This window comes from Podarcis liolepis, assembly GCF_965112155.1.
Source record: "Podarcis liolepis genome assembly, chromosome: 3".
Lineage (NCBI taxonomy): Eukaryota > Metazoa > Chordata > Lepidosauria > Squamata > Lacertidae > Podarcis > Podarcis liolepis.
In genome coordinates, this window is record NC_139557.1 from 95,185,090 (window position 1) to 95,208,255 (window position 23,166).

General features: G+C 43.4%; 1 protein-coding gene across 1 annotated transcript in view; it reads left to right on the plus strand.

Moving 5' to 3' along the window:
* Nucleotides 1-23,166, plus strand: part of LOC310702742 (uncharacterized protein) — a 601,527-nt gene that overhangs the window by 304,710 nt on the left and 273,651 nt on the right. The gene's annotated exons all lie outside the window — the stretch shown is intronic.

Below are 23,166 nucleotides of genomic sequence, written 5' to 3' on the forward strand. Positions count from 1 at the left end.
CTGGCTGTAGTTTCCTTGGTCTCAGTTTTGCCCTTGTTGCAGATCTTACTTAGCCTTTCCTCGTCTAGAAGAAGCCATAACTGAAAAAGAAGGCGGCTTTCTCCCCACTTGACCTTGGTTTTGTAGATTCCTTTCCCAACGGCTTTTGTAAGTAAATTGAAAACCAGCACATTTTTTTTCAGAGCAATATTTACATTGGGAGGCATAAGAACCAGGGCTGTGTTAACAGTGTAAGATAAGCAAGTTTGTTTGCATGCATGAGTTTGCTTTTTTTATGAATTGGCTGATCTCTGAAATCTCTTACTGAAGATAGCACCTTTTATGCTGACTAAATGGGGGACTGTATTCCTTAGCCCCAGCTACCAGTTCTTGAATATTATTAAAATGCAGCAATATACAGCAGCCCATTCTAATGTGTCCAGCAAGATTCAGAAGGCATCTGTGTACTAAGGCTTACAAGGCAGTAGCAAATGACAAACATTCGGTGCCAGTGACTAGGCTTTAATAACACTGAAAGAACTGCAGAGGTCTTTCATGTTGTTTATTATAGCGTGCCTGTAGCTACCCTACAGTGAGGGTTGTAAAAGTTCCCATCATAGCCCCAATTTTGATTCCTTCCCCGCATCCTTCATTTAATGTGAAAAAAAGAGCTTCTTTCTTTCTAGAGTTTCTGATGGGTGGTCCCTAACCAGAGGAGGCTTTAGGAAGAAAGTTTGAAGTTACTCGGGCAAGGACTGTGTGGAAAGGTTTCTACGTCTCTGATTTTTTTTATATCGGAAACTATAAGCAAATGTATTTATGTGTGTCCCGGTGTAACCAACAATATTACAATGATCTGTACAGGGTAATGAAAGTTCAAACTTCTGCTGCTGGAAGCATTAGCATTAGCTGAGACCCACAATCCGTTGAAGCCAAAATATCTTCATTTATTATTATTTATTCATTTATCTACTGGTTGTATGTCAAAATTGTCTGTAAGTGTAGCATCAATACATAGTTAAAATGCACAATATAAAAGAATCAATGGGGCAGAAAAGCATCCTTCGTTAAAATCTACAATATGATAAACAATTAAAAAACACAGCAATTCAAACCGTTAAAAAACAGTTAAAACAATAAAATCAGATGTTCAGTTCAGGGGAATGCTCACCTAAACAGGTGTGTCTTCAACAGCCGGTGGAATGCCATCACTGATGTGCCCTCTCATATTTCAGCAGGGATTTAGCATTCAATGAAATCCCAGTCTATTAAAGAGGTGCTGCGAAATAGCTGAACCTTGCCATCACAGTCCACTTGAAAGCAACGTATAGTTGACAGCCATTTCTCTGGCTTTGGTTCTGTGCTTTTACCGGCACACAGAAACGCAGTTGGTGAAGCTTTTCTGGACACTTACTCCATGCCAGGAAAAATGCCATCTCCTTAGTTTATACATGTTTCAGTCTGCTGTTAAACCAATTAGCATGTGGATGCATAGCCTCCTCTGCTGACTTGATTCAAAATGAGCTCAGGTAAAATTAATGGGTCCTCCCACTGCCTCCAACCTGTTATGAAATTAAGGCCCATCTCAGTTCATCAGAAGGACAACAGGGCCAGGTCCCAAAACCCTGCCTTTCCCCCACTGTCCTCTTCTCTTCCCTTTTCCTTGTGGTAACAGAAATGGCTTGTGACGAATTAGCCCTATTACACTCACAATCATATAGGACATCTTCCAGGGCCACCAGAATTATAGTTCTGGGAACTGTATTTCTTACGGTTCTTGGTGGCCCTGGAAAATGCTGCTTGTTTTGCCATCAAGGGCAGCCCTTCACAACTTGTGCCTTCCAGATGTTTTGGACTCCCAAATCTCATCAGCCCATACTAATATGGCCAATGAGGAGGGATGATGAGAGTGGAAGCTGAGGAACATTTGGAGAGCATCTGGTTGGGGAAGGTTCATTCAGAGCCTAACAGAGGCTGCTTGCATGAGGCTCTCACCGTGACTGCCATTGGGAAATGTGTAATAAGTGAAAGAACTGGTTGGCTCCACTCACAATTATATTAAGGGTTGCATAAGTACCCTTCAGCTACACTCTCACATTCATTCCCATCTGGTCATCTGACTGAATCTTACAGAGATCTGACCCTTCACACTGCCATCTGTGTAGCTGTGCCACAGCTCAGCGTTGGCTCTCAGCTAATGTAATTAGAAGATTAAGTGTGTAAAAAAACAACGAATGTGTCACTTCAGAACTTCTCTAAGCCAAAAAAACTGTACTTGGGATGATTAAGAAAACTCAATTACACTACTGTTCACCTCAGTGAGGAGCTAAAGACTCCCATTCACCCGGTGAGGATTTTTTAATGTCTTTCTTTAGAGGGTTCCCGTAAATCTTCTTACATTCTATTGGCTTTAAATAAAAAAGATGCCAGATTAAAATAACACACATACACACACAATCCTATTTCAGCTGGGCCTGTAAAGGTCTCTCCTTTCAACAAGACTCCCCAAGGAGGCGAAAACCTCAGCTTGAGAAAAGGTCAGCAAAAGTCTCTCTAAGCTCCTGAGGAAGCCGGAGTGACTCATCGTTTTATCAACCTTTTGGCTTTTATGTATTCCAGAGATGATTCAGAAATGATGTTTCTGGGGTCCCATGCTGGAGGTTCAGACAAAGAGTTCTCTGTTGACTTCACTGTTGTCTGTAAAGAAGAGTGGCTTTTTTCCGGCTTTGAAGAAGGAAAAGCTGGTTATTGTTGTTTTTTTACTGCTACATTTTATGTCTCTCGAACGTTTGATTCACGAGCATCCCAGCATTCCTGGAGTCCAGTAATGCCCTATTAGGGACTTTAATTACAAATAATTAATCCTTTGTATCCAAGTTGTTGGGGGGGGGGACTATGTCACTGAAGGGACAGCAGCCCCAAAGAATGGTTTCTCTCTCCACCCCCCCCCCTTGTGATTTGCAAAGTGATGTCCCATGGAAACTGTTCCAGGAGGTTAATGGCTTGGTCAGTCTCTCTGCCCCTTGCAGAGAATGTGAATTTACTACTTGCTTTTTTGAGACAAGCAGTCTGAACCTGTTCAGCATGAGGAACACTGCAGTCCTCTGATTTCCATGGCTTTTGTTGCATCCGAGGCCCCAGCTGCGCTATACATTTAAAGCACCAGGATACCACCTTAAATGTACAGTGCATCACCTTTATGCCACGTCTTCCCCCAAAGAATTCTGGGAGCTGTTGTTTGTTAAGGGTGTTGAGAGCTCTTAAAGGTAAAGGTAAAGGTAAAGGGATCACTGCAGACGGTGACAGCAGTCATGAAATTAAAAGATGCCTGCTCTTTGGGAGAAAGGCGATGGCAAACCTAGACAGCATCTTAAAAAGCAGAGACATCACCTTGCCAACAAAGGTCCGTATTGTTAAAGCCATGGTTTTCCCAGTAGTGATGTATGGAAGTGAGAGCTGGACCATAAAGAAGGCTGATTGCCGAAGAATTGATGCTTTTGAATTATGGTACTGGAGGTGACTCTTGAGAGTCCCATGGATTGCAAGAAGATCAAACCTATCTATTCTGAAGGAAATCAGCCCTGAGTGCTCACTGGAAGGACAGATCCTGAAGCTGAGACTCCAATACTTTGGCCACCTCATGAGAAGAGAAGACTCCTGGAAAAGACCCTGGTGTTGGGAAAGATGGAGGGCACAAGGAGAAGGGGACGACAGAGGACGAGATGGTTGGACAGTGTTCTCGAAGCTACAAACATGAATCTGACCAAACTGTGGGAGGCAGTGGGAGACAGGAGTGCCTGGCGTGCTCTGGTCCATGGGATCACGAAGAGTCGGACACGACTAAACGACTAAACAACAACAAAAGGGACCCCTGACCATTAGGTCCAGTTGTGACCAACTTTGTGGTTGCGGCGCTCATCTCGCTTTATTGGCCAAGGGAGCTGGCGTACAGCTTCCGGGTCATGTGGCCAGCATGACTAAGCCACTTCTGGCAAACCAGAGCAGCGCATGGAAATGCCGTTTACCTTCCCGCCGGAGCAGTACCTATTTATCTACTTGCACTTTGAGGTGCTTTTGAACTGCTAGGTTGGCAGGCGCAGGGACCAAGCAACGGGAGCTCACCCCGTCGCGGGGATTTGAACCACCGACCTTCTGAAATAGCAGCAAAAGAATGGAGTAAATAGATGACAAGATGTATATTATAGGCTTTAAAGTGCAAGATGCCTCATTATAACTCTCACCAACATGAACCCTTAGAAGGAACAGAGGGTGCTGAAAGAGTTGAAGAATATTAGTTTCATATTCAGGACTATTTGAGTAGGCCTATCTTCAGGGTTCACAGAGCTATTTGCCTTTAAACTACAGAGATGGGGAATCCGCAGCTTGGATGCCAACACCTATCAGTCCCAGCCAGAATGGTCAAGGATCAGGGATGATAGAAATTTAAATCCACAAACATCTAGAGTTCCCAGAGGTCCTATTGTTATAAGGTCTGTTTCTGCCCAGCCCTGAATCTTCCTGAAAAGGTATCCCATACCATCAAAAGTGGGACAAGAAAAGAGTTAAGGAGCAATAATGAGGAAGAAGCAAGAGCAATGCCATGCTACACAAGATCAGAAGCAACTGCTGGGGAACAGGTAGGTATAAAGGGGGAGGCAGAAGACCTTTCAAAGAACCCAATTCTCTCTCTCCTGTGCACCATTACTCCAGATATCTGCAATGGCAAGATCTTTGGCAAAATGACCAAAGTTATGCTGAATTGATGAATATAGACAGGCCATTTATCTTTTCATCTACTAATTCACGGGTTCAAAAAGAATGTCCATCACGGCTAAATAAAAACTTTTAAAAATTATATTTTGTAATTATATTTGCCCTTTTAAAATATGTTTTGGCTTCTCAAAGGCTCTAGCCAGTCACTCTTGAAAAACTGACTATCCAAAAATCAAGGGTTCTTTCAGATGCTACATAAATTGTAGACTATTCTTAAAGTTACAAATAACTTAGAAAACTGAAAGAGAGTGTAAGCCAGCCTTCATCAAGCTGGTGCCTTCCAGATGTTTCGACTTTGCATTTAAAACCAGTTTTAAACCTCCCTTAATTTTGATTGCTGCAGCATACTGGAGAAGCGGGTGTATGACATTTCCCCTTCAGTGCCAGTTTTCAGTCAAAATCACACTTCTTCTTCCAAGCCATTAATCAATTTGCCTCAGTGGGGAAAGCATACAATAGTTGTGTTTTAAAACGGCACTGAAGAACGGGTGATTCGGTGTTTCTGATCAACCCCCGCCTCCCCCCACACTTTTAAATGAAGATTGAATTTTCAAGAGAGCTAATCTGAGATCCTGTCTACTCAAGAGAGCTCTGAGATCCTGTCTACTCTATGGACATGACCTCTTTTCTCATATAAAAGAGGAGCCCATAAAAGTACGGTGTGCTTACTTCTGCCGAAACATCTCCTCCTTATATAGGGATGCTAATTTAAGTGCAGAGTTGGAGTTTGGAGTCTCAGAGGCTCAGCCTTGTCCCATTTATTTGGCCTGGTTTTTAAAGCAGCCCACCTGCTGATATAGAGGGTGTGCCTTGGCTGTGCTGGGGGATACTATTTGTGAGCTGGAAGCCTGCCCATGCTGGCTGATGAAAGATTCTCTGGAGAGACCTGGTCCTAGGCTGACTGGTGCCATTAACACTTTGTTCAGGGAGGGCAGAATGTCAGATGGATTCAGCTTTGCAGTAGTTCAAAAAGCGAAACCGAGCCTGAATGTTGGCTCCCCCAGCTTACCATCAGCAGCCCCAGGTGAGGTATCTGTTGCTGGACTGTACCACTTAGACTGCAGGTGGTGGATCAAATGTCTAAGTTCTCCTGCACATGAAAATAAAAAAGAAACCTTCCTGTGCATATAAAACTAGCAGGGCTGGAACGAAAGTAATAGACTTTCCCTTAAAATATTCATTTTCTGTGGGCATGGAGATTTTATATTGGGGTAGGTGGGTGTTCAAACAATACCCTACCTGCACCTGAAGTGGAAAAGCCCAGTAGGCAATATAGTGGTACCTCAGGTTAAGAACTTAATTCATTCCGGAGGTCTGTTCTTATCCTGAAACTGTTCTTAACCTGAGGTACCACTTAGCTAACGGGGCCTCCCGCTGCTGCCACACGATTTCTGTTCTCATCCTGAAGCAAAGTTCTTAACCTGAGGTACTATTTCTGGGTTACCGGAGTCTGTAACCTGAAGAGTCTGTAACCTGAAGCATCTGTAACCAGAGGTACCACTGTACATTCATATATAACATGCATTCTCAACACTGCCCTTTTGGAGAAAGATATTCCCTAACAGCTATGAAGAAGACATACAGAATATTGCTACCTTTCTAGTTGCCTGCAAGGCTACCATTAAGCCTGGATATTAAACTAGCATTAAGCCAACAATTTGCTCAGTGGTCCCCACTTAAGCAGTAATGAAGAACATGTGCCTCTCCAGCTGTTGATGTGCTACGACTTTTATCATCCCTGACCATGGGCCATGCTGGCTGTGGCTGATGGGAGTTGGAGTCTAACAACAGGTGGAGGGCCAAAGGTTCCCCATCTCTGGATTAAATGAACTTCCATATCAGCGGTGGAAGGGGGAAAAAATACATGTCACCTTGCCCAATGGGCAATGCCACCCACACAGAGAGAGGAGGAATATTTCTGGTCTTCAAAGCAATCTGTTTACACCAGACAAATTAAAAAGGGCTTCTTAGTTCAAGTTTAGCAAAGAAAGAATGCACGGAAATATGAAAACAAGATAAAAAGAGAGAGAGGAAGCCAAGGCATTTCGAGACCAGTTTCATGTGTTTGCTGTGGATTTAAGTGATCTGCAAATAGTCATTTGATGAAATGTGACATTTCTTGCGTCATGTAAGCAAAATGAAATGATGGACACTTCAAAGCATCAGCAGAGGGAATTTAAATTAAGCAGTATTATCTTAAGACACAGCATTAATCAGATTGCAAAGAATTGGAGAATTTAGCATTGATTTGTTGTCATTTGCTCTCCACCACACTGTTTGTGAAAAGGAGGAATTGCCTCTTGGAGGTCTGGAAAGACTCCCACTTTGCTTCTTTCCTTTTATTTCATAACAGGCTGCTGCTGGTGGCTACTGAACCGAATACATCCTACCAGAATTTGTCTGCCATGCCTACCTATTTTGTCAGACATGACAACAATGACTTGTTGCCCATACTGACCATTCTCTTCCTGGTGTGTGGGTGTGTTCACACGCAGAAATGTCAGTAACACTTCTGTGACCATTCCTAGAGTGCCTACTGAAAGGTTCAGTGATAAATGAAGTTATAGGGACCCAGGCAGAGGGCCTTCACGGCAATGGCGCCCTCCCTTTGGAACGCCCTCCCAAGTCAAGGAGATAAAGAACTACACAACTTTTAGAAGACATCTGAAGGCAGCCCTGTATTGGGAAGTTTTTAATGTTCAGCGTTTTATTATGTTTTTATATTTTGCTGGGAGCTGCCCAGAGTGGCTGGGGAAACCTAGTCAAAGCAGTCTGCTCTCTATGGGAAATGCAGTCCTTGGCCTAGTTTGCAGAGAACTAATTAACTCTCTTCTTTCCTGATGGCCATCCCTACCAGCATTTGACAACAGGAATACTTCTTTCTATTAAGTGGACCGAAAATCCATGGTATGGACATGAGCAAACCCAATTCTCACAGTGAGGGAATCACCAGAAGACCCTCGGAACTAGACCTCAGTGTCTGGGCTCAATGATGGGGGTGGAGACACTCCTTCAGGTACACTGGGCTGAGGCCGTTTAGGTCTTTAAAGGTCAGTACCGACACTGAATTGTGCTCAGAAACGTACGGGGAGCCAGTGAAGATCCTTTAGGACTGTGTTGTATGGTCCTGGTGGCCACTCCTGGTCACCAGTCTTGCTGCCACATTCTGGATTAGTTGTAGTTTCCAAGTCATCTTCAATGTTAGACCCATATAACTGCAGTAGTTCAAGTGGGAGATAACCAGAACATGCACCATTCTGGTGAGACAGTCTGTGGGCAGGTAGGGTCTAAGCCAGCATATCAGATGGAGCTCGTCGACAGCTGCCCTGGACACAGAATTGACCTGTGCCTATCCGGGTAGGACTGGGAGAGGAAACCCTGTATGAAATTCTGGGAAGCCACAAGTCAGCATAGACAATACTGAGCTAGATAGAACAGTAGCTGGACTCAGCATTCTTAGGTTCCACTCCAGATTTATCCATGGCCCACCCACCATGTTGCATTCCAACTCCATTCTGTGCCCATTGCTGCATCCAAGATTCACCTTCAGGCCTCAATGAAGGTGAGGGGAGATTATTATTATTATTATTATTTAATAAAAGGTGTTGACCTAAAACAGTAAACTGTTTATAAGATGCGAAAGTAGGACCCTGAAGCTTGTGGCAAAATGGATAGCTGGTCCCGTGCCCAGGTGAGGAAGAACATGTAAGGCGGGTCATCGAAACCACTTCACTTTTGTGGAATAATAATTCACATATAGGAAACTATGTAATATGCCACAGCACTTCTATTGGGACTGTTGTGAGAAAGTTTTTCAATTGCTTTGAGGAAGCCAAACTTTATTATCTCTGCCACATTCCTCTTACCCACTGACCCAGTTGCCTTGTTTGTTAATATCTAGTCATCGTTTGCCTTGTATTGTGAAGACTGAGACAAAGTAGGCATTGAGGAATTCTGTTGCCTTTGTGGACTTGGGTGAATAGCCTTTTTGTCCTGAAAGAGAAACAAACCCACAGTTTCCTTTGTCTTTCTCCGCTAATATACCTTTGATTATGCCTAACATTCCCCCCTAACATGCTTAGCTGGTTGTAACCTCTTCCCTAGCCTCTATTTTGCAAAAACAGGGCTTGAAAGGGGTAGTCTTTGCCATGTGGGTATTCAGCGACTACCAAGTGATGCATTTTCCTCCCTGCACTCAGCTAGAGGTAACAGACATAATCAACACCTCCATGATGCTCCCTAGAAGGGGCAGCAAATATTTATCAGACCAAAAGCCACATTCCCCTCGTGGCAACCTTCTGGAGGCCACATGGCAGTTGTGTGGAGGGTCCAGAGGCAAAAGTGGTTGGAGCAGTGAATGTGAATTTTATCTTTGTACAGTAGGCTAGTTTCTGCACATTCACATATTCAGAAGACTTTTAAAAAGAAGAAGAAGATAAGAAGAATCTGCAGTAGGCCATCAGGTCTGATATAAGGGGTGATATGATAGCCATGTTCAAATATATAAAAGGATGTCATATAGAGGAGGGAGAAAGGTTGTTTTCTGCTGCTCCAGAGAAGCGGACACGGAGCAATGGATCCAAACTACAAGAAAGAAGATTCCACCTAAACATTAGGAAGAACTTCCTGACAGTAAGAGCTGTTCGACAGTGGAATTTGCTGCCAAGGAGTGTGGTGGAGTCTCCTACTTTGGAGGTCTTTAAGCAGAGGCTTGACAACCATATGTCAGGAGTGCTCTGATGGTGTTTCCTGCTTGGCAGGGGGTTGGACTCGATGGCCCTTGTGGTCTCTTCCAACTCTATGATTCTATGATTCTAGGTCAGTGGCCTATCCAGTTAAACATTCAGTTCTCCCACTGGCCAACCCAATGTCTGTGGGAAGCCTGTAAACAGGACCTGAGTGCAACAGCACTCTCTTGTTATTCCTTCAAGTGCCATTTGGTGGAGGTATGGCTGGGGGGCAGACTGGCACAAGGCAGAAGTCCTTATCTATGGTGACCTGGCAGATGCAGAATTCTCTTCCACTGGACCTGCATTGAATTCCTACATTGCAGGCATTTCAGAAGGCCCCAAATACTATTTTCCCCAATTGCCTTTCAGGGGTATTTGCCCAGAAAAGTGGCCTTAAAAAGAAAGGAAGAACATGGATGTGTGCGTGTACCCTCTCTTATGGCATGTGTGTATTTTTGTGCAAGTACATAAGTCTGAAAACCACAGTACACATTGGTTTCCCATTCTGTATGAACGATTCAGCATAAATACGGACCCCACATTTTACAAGTGACAGTATGTGTGACAGAAATAATAGAATCACAGAATTGTAGAGCTGGAAGGGACCCTGAGGGTCATCTAGAGAACGGGCCTTTTCTGCAGTGACTCCCCATTTGTAGAATGGTTTCCCCAGGGAGGTTCGGCTAGCACCTTCATTATACACCTTTAGGTGCCAGGCAAAAAAGCTCCTCTTTAACCAGCCCTATGGCTGATTGCCACCTTGATGCCAGTGATAGGAAGGGAGCAGACTTCACTTGGCAAAGACTTCCAATGTTCTAATCAAGAGTCCCCTGTTATTTGTTATATACATAAGTAATTTCTGAGGGCTCTATACAAAACTGTACAGGAAAATGATAAATTTTTATTAAAATGCTGATGAATTTTCATGTGGGGGGTACTTTCTTTTTAATTGCAAGCTGATGTGTCAGTGTGGAGAACTGAACTTTAGATTGGTAAAATGAGAGAAAATGAAGCTGACAGATTTGCACATCCCAGCTTAGGGACCTAGGAAGCTTCTTTTGTTGTTGTTATTTAGTTGTTTAGTCGTGTCTGACTCTTTGTGACCCCCTGGACCAGAGCACGCCAGGCACTCCTGTCTTCCACTGCCTCCCGCAGTTTGGTCAAACTCATGCTGGTAGCTTCAAGAACACTGACCAACCATCTCATCCTCTGTCGTCCTCTTCTCCTTGTGCCCTCCATCTTTCCCAACATCAGGGTCTTTTCCAGGGAGTCTTCTCTTCTCATGAGGTGGCCAAAGTATTGGAGCCTCAGCTTCAGGATCTGTCCTTCCAGTGAGCACTCAGGGCTGATTTCCTTCAGAATGGATAGGTTTGATCTTCTTGCAGTCCATGGGACTCTCAAGAGCCTCCTCTTTATAACAAGTCAAACCCAGGATCCATCTAAGCTCAATATTGCCTACACTGGTTGGCAGCGGGCCCCTCAGTGGGCTTTTTCAGCCGTACCTGGAGATGTTGGGGATTGAACTAGCAGCCTCCATGTACAGCAGCTGCTCCGCAGTCCTTTCTGCTTGACACATGTCAGACAAATTCTTGTACAAAGGGAAAGAAAAGCTGATTTTTTAAAAAAAAAAATCAAGTATTAACTCTAAATGTACTGATTCTTCAGAGCAGAAGGTTATCTCTTTTGACGCGGCTGGCATGCATAGCATAAACAGAAGCTGGCTATTTTCAGCATTCCTCCACAGTGATGCAATGTTTGTGAACAACAGCAATGTACAGTCTCCTAGTTTCAAAGGCCTTTTCTCCTGAAAACTTTGCTCCTTCCTGCAAATACTTTGTGCCAACTCCCTGTAAGCTAGCAGTGTTAATTCATTAGGCTTCATCCTTTTCTGTTGTGTCACAATCTTATTTAATTATAACTATCCCCTCCTCTTGCCCAGGTGAAGTGAGGCTTTCTACTAACTGATAATTTAAACACACTGTGGCAGTGGAGGTGTGGTCAGGTGAGGGAAGAGCTGAACAAATAAGTAACTAGCGTAAGAGCTGAAGGGGTAGGATATCAGGGACAATAGTAGTATTTGTCAATCTACCCCTAGCAGACTCTTCCTTAACACCTGGATTAAGTCTCCATTTGTTAGTCTTCATCCAGCGGTTTAGAATATCAACAGCTATCTTGATATCAGATAAACAGGAGTGGTGTTTCACATCATCCACAGCACATGCCAAATGGGCAGTCATTCTTTATAGATGTTAAAGAACACGGAGAGCAAGGCTGGTCTCTGCAAGACACCATAGGCCAATGACCAAGGTGCTGAACATAGAAGTCTCCCAATATCACTTTTTGGAATTGACCATTAAGTAGGACTGGAAGTAAAATAAGTTTGTAAAAAAGAACAAATGAGCTTGGCCACTTGTATTTCTGTAAAAAAAGATGCCCTCACAGGAGAGGTCTTATAATTCTAAAAACCCCACCCAGATTGAATCAAATACTGGGGGACATTTTCACCTCACTCAACCTCCCACAAAATGCCAATCCCAACACCACACTAATTTGGTTTGTATATAAATGTACTTCTATTTGGTTTTAGGGTAGATATGCCCTAATCGGCAAACACCACAGAAAGGTCGGCTTTCGTTAGTAAGTTTTATTACTCGTGGAGCGGGAGAAAGATGAAAAGGAACGGAAGAAATGACTGCTCCAGACCACATGATCTGCACAAAGCTCAGAAATAAAAGATGGAGCAGTAGAGGGTATCAACTTTGCAAATGAGATTTGGGGGACTCCAGAATTTTTGGAGGCGTTCTGGTGAGGGGAATTTCAGAAGCATGTCGAGCCCAAAGACACAGAGTGCTTCTGAGTTCACTTTTAGTACTGCTATGCTCCCAAATAACATTCCATTGGAAAATGAGTTTCAAGTAACACAGACTTCCACACCACCTTTTGCTTTGCAGGTACGTACCACCTGCATGTACAAAGACTGTTCCCTGGGTGGGAGGAGAACAGGTGGTACCCTGTTGAGAGACTCCACACAGAACAGCATAGATGCTGATATCAATTGCAGGAGCTGGCATGGAGTGAAGGCATTGATTTGATTTGACTTGCCCTGGTAAAGTAGTAGATAGGTAGCCGTGTTGGTCTGCCATAGTCAAAATAAAAAATTCCTTCCAGTAGCACCTTAAAGACCAACTAAGTTAGTTCTTGGTATGAGCTTTCGTGTGCATGCACACTTCTTCAGATACCTTGCTCTTCAGGTAAAGTAGTTAAGGTTGTGTTTTCAGGACAAAAGGGGGGGGGAGTGGTGAAAACGTCTTAAAATCCAAAGAAACAAAATCCTTGATTCCCATCCAAAAAGTTTCGAACAAGATCCCAAATGGACTATATATAGTCCTAGAAAGAAAATGTAGGATAATGTCTGGTGCATTCTTCTGGTGCATTCTTCTTTCTGAACCTTTTGTTTTGACGGCTGAAAATAGGGTCTACCCCAGCCATGGCATACATCAGGGGTCAGCAAACTTTTCCAGCTGATCTACTGTCCCTCAGACCTTGTGGGGGCAGACTATATTTTGGGGGAAACCACACAATATCCTATGCCCCACAAATAATCAAGAGATGCATTTTAAATAAAAGCACACATTCTACTCATAAAAACACCAGGCAGACCCCACAAATAACCCAGAGATGCATTTTAAATAAAAGGACACATTCTACTCATGTAAAAACATGCTGATTCCTGGACCGTCCGCAGGCCAGATTTAGAAGGCAGTTGGGCTGGATCTGGGCCCCAGGCCTTAGTTTGCCTACCCATGGCATACATGCTTAGTAAGAACAAATGATTTTTTGCCCAAACATCCAGTATAAATGGGTAGCTGTGCATTTGTGGAATGTGACACTTCTGTTGAAGACAAATTACTGGCTTTGCTCAGCTAAATGAGCCAAATGATATTCCTTGGTACATTTTGATGAATTTCCTGAGTCTGTGCTCTGTTCTAGCCAATATCAGTAGCTAGAAACTGGGGCTAAGCTATGTTTATTTGTGAGATGTCTATAGAGTCAGTATGTGTGGAAAACATATTACTAGCTTATCTCTTTTCACCCCTCACTCCTCCAGTCCTTTGCAAACATGGGTGCTCTGATACGGAGATTCCTTGCTTGCCTGGGCTCTCCCATTCACGTCACTGTGCAAAAGCTACACACAGAGAGCTGCCTCTTCATTTTAAGTGAATGGGCGTCTAGGATTTCTAGATCCGTGTGTGACTGCCTATGTGGTGAACCACTGAACCGTAAGGGGGGGAATCTTCTCAGTGAAGTAATTTTAGGTCCTGGAGTGACTTTGCCCCCCCCCCCAATAAACCATTGGATCCACCTGGGGAGGAAGGAGTGTAAAAAGACTTCCTGTTGTAGTTGAACCCAGCTTGGGCAACAAGGTCTTCCTGAGTTCTAACATGTTCCTGGACCTTTTGATCCTACCTCCTGACTTGTTCTTCAGTTCTGACTTTTGGCTTGTTCCTTGACTTTACCTCTTGCCCTGTGGTCCTAACTTACTCCTGGCTGGTCCCATCGTTCCTGGCTCGCCCAGGACTGTTGCCTATGGCCAACCCTAACAATGGGGAAGTCTGATATACAGGAATAAAAACTTGGCTTCAGTGCATAATGGGGCTTTAGGCTGGGATTATTTCTGACCAGTTACTCTCGAAATGAGTGCTAGATGAACCAATGGTCTGACTTTCTGTAAGGTAGCTTCCTATGTACCCTTGCCTAAGAATTCATGTTGTGCCAAGACTTACATCAATAGTAATTAAAGAATACTGTGTAAAAAAGAGAAACATGTACAGAACAAAATCCTTGCCCTAAGGGAAAATTGCTAACTGATCCACAGGGCATGCAAGCAGTAGCTCAAGGAACGGCAACAATTAGGTTATCTAATACAATTTTAATTACCACATAATTTGATTTTTCTCATTTTAATTTAAATATTTTTACTCTGTACTAGAAAATAAATTGGAACAGAATGAGTGGCTTTAGAAAGAGAAATCCAGCAATTATTTCAACATAGCTCAAAAGTGGAACCAAGTCTTAGGACCTGCCTGGCCTTTGATAATACGTTCAATTTTTCTTTTTCTTTTTTAAGAATAAAAGAACAAAATGGGTAATTTGTACCATACGTACACATGAATCAAATTAATCCTGGAGGTTTTTTTTAAAAAAAAACAACCCAATCATAGTTTGATGGAGAATGTAATGAAATTCCTATAACACCACCTAACACAAGGACTTTGAAAAGCATAATAATAATAATAATAATAATAATAATAATAATTGTACCCCACCCATTTTCACAGGGTTGCCTCAGCCACTCTTCCCTCCTTTTCCCTGTTATTAATTTGTAAACACCCCAAAAATCCCCTATGTATGCAATAGACTTTTATAGTTATCATAAGCATTTAATTCTGTATTAATTTAGGAGTAGAGAAAGAATTTCTATTCTGAACTGAGCAAGTTTGGGTTAATTTGGCCGAGTTCCTCTTCGCCACCTGGATTTTCTATTGACCTCCACTGTACTCAACTGTTGGCTGTAGCATTAAAAGTTCAAGGAGGAAAGCCAACACTGAATCTGGTTTTGTTCCACCGCTTGCCTCATCCACTCACATCACCATTCAGCTTGCTCCTGATCATCTGAAGACTCACTGTGTTCCTCTCTTTCTCTCTGTATATATGTGTGTGTGTGCATGCGCCTGTGCCTTGATCCGTACAAGCTACCTCCCCAAAAACAGCTGCAGCAAATTCTCTTTAGAAAACGTGCAGGGAGCTTTGCCGCATTGCCTTGTCAAAGATATCAAGCCCCTTCCAACAATGGCTGCCTTCCCCAAGGATTTTGGAACTGGCCAAGGCAGCACAAAATGTTTTGGCCCCACTCCTTTCCCACACCGTGGCTAGGAGGCCCCCAAGCACTGCAAACACACCCTGGGTATTTTCTTATCTCGACTAGCAGCATGGAAGCAAGAGTTTCGTGGTATAAATTGGGAATAGGGAACCTTTCTTTCAGCCAGAGAGCCACAGTCTCTTCTGGGAAATCTTCCAGGGGCCACATGCCAGGGGTGGGCAGAAGCAGAGGCAAAAGTGTACAGAGAAATGAATGTGAATTTTACCTCAGGGCAGTGGATAAGTTTATACACACCTTTTCTGTCCTCCACACAGGCTACCTAAGGGACATAGAGGCTCAAGGTTGTTTTCCAGCTGTGCAAAACCCCCAAACATGATGTTAAGCAAGGCTGTGGCGTGGGGAGAGTGAGTGTTGGTCGGGAGGAGGGGTGGCTTGTGAGAATCCCATGGGCCATATGGAGATGCCTGGAGGGCCGCATTTAGTCTGTGGTTCCTCGCTCCTGGTTTAAATTTAGCTGAAAAGCATATAACTCCAAGCTCAATCTGAACATATGATAGCATGTTTGGAATGTGCTGCCTAGTAAAGCACACCTGAAGCTGTCCAGTGCTTGATTGCCTGCTTAAATATTCATTTTGTTCTGATAACAAATCTCCCTATTTTCCACTCTCCTAGGAAAAGGAGTGTGGATGACATGATGACAACCTAGCAGTATCCAGGCCAGGTTCCTCTGGCCAGAAGCATCATAAAGCTGAAGGACAATCGATTGCTTTCCAGTGTATACAGCTGTAACATGTCAATAATTTCCCATGAAATTCGTCAAGATCAAGTCAAAACTGTGTAGAACTTACCGTATTTTTCACTCTATAGGACGCACCAGACCATAGGACACACATTGTTTTAGAGGGGGAGAAAAAAAAAATTTCCCCTCTCTGCTCAGCGCCCCTTCAGCGAAGCGGCAGGAGAAACGGAGCCCCTTCCATTTCTCCTCCCGCTTGGCTGAAGGGGCGCTGTGCAGCTCTCCCTCTCTGCTGAAGCCAGGAGTCTTGCTTTCCCGGCTTCAGTGAAAGGAACCTGAAGCCTCTGGAGCGCAGTGGGAACTCATGCTGCACTCCGAAGGCTTCAGGCGGCAGTGGTGCGCACTGACCCCTTTCACTCTCCAGGCTCCAGTGAAAGCAGCGCGAAGCCTTCGGAGCACGGAGGGAGCGCTCCCTCTGCACTTCGGAGGCTTCCCGTTGCTATCACTGAAGCCAAGGAGCCTGCATTCACTCCATAGGACGCACACACATTTCCCCTTAATTTTTGGAGGGGGAAAAGTCTGTCCTATAGAGCGAAAAATACAGTAGTTGAATATCACCCAGTACATCTTGCCCTAGTACTGTTTTTAACACTGATTGGGAGCCGCCCAGAGTGGCTGGGGAAACTCAGCCAGATGGGCGGGGTATAAATAATAAATTATTATTATTATTATTACTAGTGGGAAGGGCTATGATCAGGTGATCTGTGTGCCTGCTAAGTCTGTGCGTCAAAAGCTAACTGTAGATGGGTAGCTTCAAGGCTTCAGCTCTCCTCCCTTCTTAACAGAGGACTCCATCAAACAGAGATCTGTCCTGTGTGATGTAGGGCACTGGATTTCACCTTTAGCCAGTGATAAGGACCTTGATACATCATGGTATTTTGAACGGTATAGACCTAGATCCAGCATTTAAGTTAGGACTGATGTTCGCAATGTGGTTGCCACAAGAAAGCTGCCTGAGACTACTATATTACATTATTAATAATAATTTTGCCAGCACCACCAGCACCTGGTGCAAAAAGGCCCTTTGAATATATTTACATACTTTTATGAAATGCAATAGTTAAGATACAATCAAATGCTTTTGTGTGTGTGTGCAAGTAGATAAATAGGTACCGCTGCGGCTGGAAGGTAAACGGCATTTCCATGCGCTCTGGTTTCCGTCACAGTGTCTCGTTGCGCCAGAAGCTGTTAAGTCATGCTGGCCACAAGACCCGGAAAGCTGTCTGTGGACAAACGGCCGGCTCCCTCGGCCTGAAAAGCGAGATGAGAGCTGCAACCCCAGAGTCGCCTTTGACTGGACTTAACTGTCCAATGGTCCTTTACCTTTCACCATTTTTCTCATACAGAAATTTAGACTGTGGCCTTTTTGGAAAACGCAGTTAATTGTTTTTACTATAAAAGCCACATTCCAGAAAAATGAAGAACTTAATTGAGGTGGAGCACAGGGCGGCGTCAGCATTGTTACAGACCCAAAAGCTTATCACACCCATTGAGCGCTCCATGAAGAGAAGAAGTTGTTTTTATTTTGTTCAGTATTATGGAACGCAAGAGAAGCACACCCAAAAGATCAAACTTAATTTCTTGTTGTTTAGAATGCCATTTCAAAAGGAAAGTTAAGTTATATTTTAGCACTCAACACCTACACACCAAAGTACATAACCCAGATGAGCTAATCTTTAAGACCGGAGTAGAAATGAGCTAATGTTGTTAGGGGATTGCATGCACAATATGGCAAGAGATCAGTAACAAAGGAGGGAGGGTGAACCACCCAAAACTGCTCAGCTGCTAGCAATAAAGAAGCAGCAAGTTGCAAAATGCATTAACCATTTCTGTGCATTGTTCACTCGGGGCACTTTTTTTTTCCTCCAGAAAAGGCAAATGTAAAACTTTGCTTTGATGCTTGGGCACGCTCGATACAGCAAGGCCTGTTTTTGCAATTCTGGGGGAAAGATGTGCTCTCTCTCCAGAATGATAAAAGATTGTGCGTAACCGTGGACATGCTGGATGATAAATTGACAATATCGTATATCCACAGATAGAACATTTTTTAAAATAAATAAATAAAACAAAACAAAAAAGAACCTTAATATCCTAATTTGAGTTTTAAAAGCTTGAAGTTGGCCTCTGAAGCTTAAGAAACTGAATTTGTGAGCTGTTAAATGTCAGGACTGACCTCTGGGAGTTTTGAGGAGGGATGATGTGGTGAAGGTCAGCCTTCAGGTCATGTTTTATTATACAAGAAGTTTAATTGTTCTGGCGAGGAAGCAAAAGTGACTCATTGACTTGAAGTGGGTCCCTGTCTCCCAGCGCAGATTTTGACTGGAGGAGGATACGGCTAGCAATAATATCTTTAAAAGAGCTGAACTGCTTTGCTTCACTGTTTTAACTACTTCCATCTAGCTTCATTTACTTTGGACACAAAAATTGAGAAGGGTCCAAGGATAGCAAAAAACAGTGCCTTTGTCACCCTTTTTGAACCCTTTTTTGCTCTGTTTAAATTATGCCTTTTTGCCAAAGAAAATTGTATATTATTGGGCCTTTTCCGAGCCCCCTTTTAATGGAAGAACATTAAATCGTTTATAGCTATAAGCACTAAAAAAAACAAATCATCAAGTTTGTGGTATGGCGTTTTCCAGTTGCATTTTTGTTATCTCGAAATTCTCTGACACTGGACTCAGGAAAACAACAACAACAACAGTTTTATTATCTCCTGGGTTGCTTTTTGTTGTTTTTATTATTGTTCTTTTAATTATGTAGACTTATTTAAAAATAGATTTATGATACTGATTATCTGCTCTAAACTTTTTTGAGGAGTTGAAGAGAGAGACGATGGACTCCAGTGAGAAAGCTATTTAGTAGTTTCACTTTCCCACTCAGTTCAATAGGGGTAAAGTGGACCTCTGCCTGTCTTAAAAGTTCAATCTGTTGTTGTTGTTATTACTATTATTCAAAATTGAAATAAAACACCACACAACAACTTCTCTCATCATGGTTGGCAGGCCGTTTGAAGTGGCTCAAGTTTGCTGAAAGAAAGAGATTTACAACTATTTCAAACAGCTGCCAAGGTCCACAGAGGGTTAAAATGCATGTATTCGTTAAAAAGCAGATCAGTTAAACCAGATCTATTGGAAATTGAACTTGCTGTTAAACAGGTGCATGTTAAAAAGGAACCCTTCAGAACACAATGGAAAAAAGCAGGCCATAAAATTATATTTTAAATTGTAATTAAATAAAACTTTAAAATAAACAGAACAATAATACATAATTATAAGGGAAGCTTACAACTGCAAGGCAAAAAATGTTATAGTCATCTTGGACCGGCCCTGTTGTTTGGCAAACCAAGGCAACCGTCTCAGATAGCTGACTTCAGATGTCACGAAAGAACTACAAATTATTTCATAGAATCATAGAGTTGGAAGAGACCACAAGGGCCATCCAGTCCAACCCCCTGCCAAGCAGGAAAAACCATCAGAGCACTCCTGACATATGGTTGTCAAGCCTCTGCTTAAAGACCTCCAAAGCAGGAGACTCCACCACACTCCTTGGCAGCAAATTCCACTGTCGAACAGCTCTTACTGTCAGGAAGTTCTTCCTAATGTTTAGGTGGAATCTTCTTTCTTGTAGTTTGGATCCATTGCTCCGTGTCCGCTTCTCTGGAGCAGCAGAAAACAACCTTTCTCCCTCCTCTATGTGACATCCTTTTATATATTTGAACATGGCTATCATATCACCCCTTAACCTCCTCTTCTCCAGGCTAAACATGCCCAGCTCCCTTAGCCGTTCCTCATAAGGCATCGTTTCCAGGCTTTTGACCATTTTGGTTGCCCTCCTTTGGACACGTTCCAGTTTGTCAGTGTCCTTCTTGAACTGTGGTGCCCAGAACTGGACACAGTACTCCAGGTGAGGTCTGACCAGAGCAGAATACAGTGGCACTATTACTTCCCTTGATCTAGATGCTACACTCCTATTGATGCAGCCCAGAATTGCATTGGCTTTTTTAGCTGCCGCGTCACACTGTTGGCTCATGTCAAGTTTGTGGTCAACCAAGACTCCTAGATCCTTTTCACATGTATTTAATGTATGTATTATTGTTGTGAGATGTGCTTGTGGGATTCTTCTGCTTTTAGGGGCAAAATGACTTTGGCAGGCCTTGGGGGCATCGGCTGCTGTGCCTCAGATAGCAAATCTCACGAACGGCTTCTGATCCTGCGTCACAAACTAGTGTAAAACAAGCAGATGCAGAATATATAAATACAGCAAAGAACATGCTAGATGTGAGCATTGCTCAGTGGTAGAGGACGCAACTTAGAATGTGGAAGATCCCAGGTTCAGTCCCTAACATTTCCTGGTAAAAGAACCAGGGGGCAGGAAATAACTCTGCAGGAAGCCGCTGCCAGGAATAGCCAATGAAACTGGGCTAGATAGTGACATGGGAAACAGCCTCCTATCTCTCAGAAAAGAGCTTTTAGCAATGTGCAGTAGTGCTGGAGGTGAAGCAGTGATCCTTGGTGTGAGGATAGCAGTGTATAATGAGTCCATGTTTCCATTTGTAAAATGTTAAGAGGGCATTGCTTCTTCGTTCTTCGTTCTAATTTCTCAACTTTGTTACAATTGGCTGGGGGTGAAATCCTAAAGCATAAGAATTAGGGTTCCCACCCAGGATATAGTCTGAGTGCCTCACTTGTAATTTCATAAATCATTTAATGTGTCAACACGAATGGAAGTTATTAATATTGCAGTTGCTGTATAAGGGATTGTTATTATGACCGTACTGTAATTGAAATTAACAAGATTTTGGAACGCAGAAATAAAGAAAATCATCAAACCATGTGAGACACCACCTAATCTATAAAATTCGGTACAGTGGTACCTCGGGTTACAGACGCTTCAGGTTACAGATGCTTCAGGTTACAGACACTTCAGGTTACAGACTCCGCTAACCCAGAAATAGTACCTTAGGTTAAGAACTTTGCTTCAGGATGAGAACAGAAATCGTGCTCCGGCGGTGCAGTGGCAGCGGGAGGCCCCATTAGCTAAAGTGGTGCTTCAGGTTAAGAACAGTTTCAGGTTAAGAACGGACCTCCAGAACAAATTAAGTTCTTAACCCAAGGTACCACTGTATTTGATTATTAAATAATTGGTATTAGTAATTATATTATAAATTGGTATTGTTATAGTGAGGCTATTATTGGATTGTAATTGAAAACTAATATATATATATATATATATATATATATATATATATATATATATATAGAATTAGGGTTCCCACCCGTCATCCTTTTTTCTTTTTCTTTTGGAGGAAAGTGTCCGGTTTGGACTTCAAACGGGATGCCTTTCTTCGTGTATTCAAGCTTCTCCTCCTCCAGTGTGAGCCAGTGTGGTGTATTGGTTAAGAGCGGTAGTCTCGTAATCTGGGGAACTGGGTTTGCGTCTCCGCTCCTCCACATGCAGCTGCTGGGTGACCTTGGGCCAGTCATACTTCTTTGAAGTCTCTCAGCCTCACTCACCTCACAGAGTGTTTGTTGTGGGGGAGGAAGGGAAAGGAGAATGTCAGCCGCTTTGAGACTCCTTCGGGTAGTGATAAAGCGGGATATCAAATCCAAACTCTTCTTCTTCTTCTTTCTTCTTCTCAAAACTGTGCAGGCAGAATGTGGGTCCGGTTGGGAGGGGAGGAGAGCAAGAGCCTGAGGGGGACTTTGTGCAGGCAGAGGGTGGGTCCATGAGGAAGAGAGCAAGAGTTATCATGGGAAGCAGGCAGAGAATGAGCTGGAGCTGAGAGGAGGAGTTTGAGAGACAGAGTTTCTGCACAGGCAGAGGTGGGTGGGTCAGCGATGGAGACTCAGAGTCGAAGAGTGAGAGAGAGAGCAATGGATTGCACTGAAGTCATTTCTGCACTAGGCAAAGTATTTTTTTTTTTTAGCCCCCTAATTCCCTCCCCTCAACCTGTCCCATATTTTGCCTGCCCTGCCCTTTATTTTGCCCAACCAAAGGTTGCAACCCTAATAGGAACATAAGAAGATCCCTGCTGGATCCCATCTAGTCCAGCATGCTTCTCACAGTGACAAACCAGGCAGAATAGCAGAACTGTAGTGTTGGAAGGACTCCTGCGAGTCAATCCCTGCAATGCAGATGACCACCCAACCTCTGTTTAAAAACCTCCAGTGAAGGATATTTCACCACCTTTCAGGACAGGCCTTCCCATTGTCTGACAGCCATTACCATCAGAAAGATCTTCCTACTGTTTAGTCAGAATCTCCTTTCATATGATCTGAATCCATGGGTTCAGGTACAACCCTGTGGAGCAGGATAAAACAGGCTTGCTCCATCATCCATGTAACAGCCCTTCAGAGATCCAAGATTTAGAACCTCAAAGCCAAAGTGAGAGCCTTTGGGTCAAAATTAAGGGAGAGAAGAATAACAGAGACCTCATTGTGGGAGTTTACTATAGATCCCCAAGCCAAACGGAGGACATAGATGATGCCTTCCTGGAACAGATGGCCAAGCATGCAAAAGGAAGGGAGATGGTAGTAATGGGGACTTCAATTACCCGGATATTTGTTGGATGTCAAACTCAGCCAAGAGCATAAGGTGTGGAAAGGCTTGTGGCCTAGTTATTGGATTGAGCTGAAACCAGAAGGGGGGGGCAATTGTGGTTTTAAAGAAAGCTTTCACAAGCTGTGAAAGCAGGCCGTCTTTACCCGGGGGTGCAGGGCACCTGGACGGCGAATTCTGGGGGGCGCCTGGCGCCCACCACTGAAGCCGCCTAAACTCTTAACTATCTACCTGTTAGGAAATAATAATTTTGATAAAGCTAGAAAAACAAAATACATATATACCTAGGTATTACCGAAATGTATACCTACTGTTTCACTAAAGGACTTTTGACTTTGTGCGCTCATTTACCAAAGACGCGCCACACCAGCGGCGGCGCTTGTCATTCACAACAGCGCCGTGCATGCAAAATTAACTCTTACATCAAAATATTATGTTACGTATTGTATTGA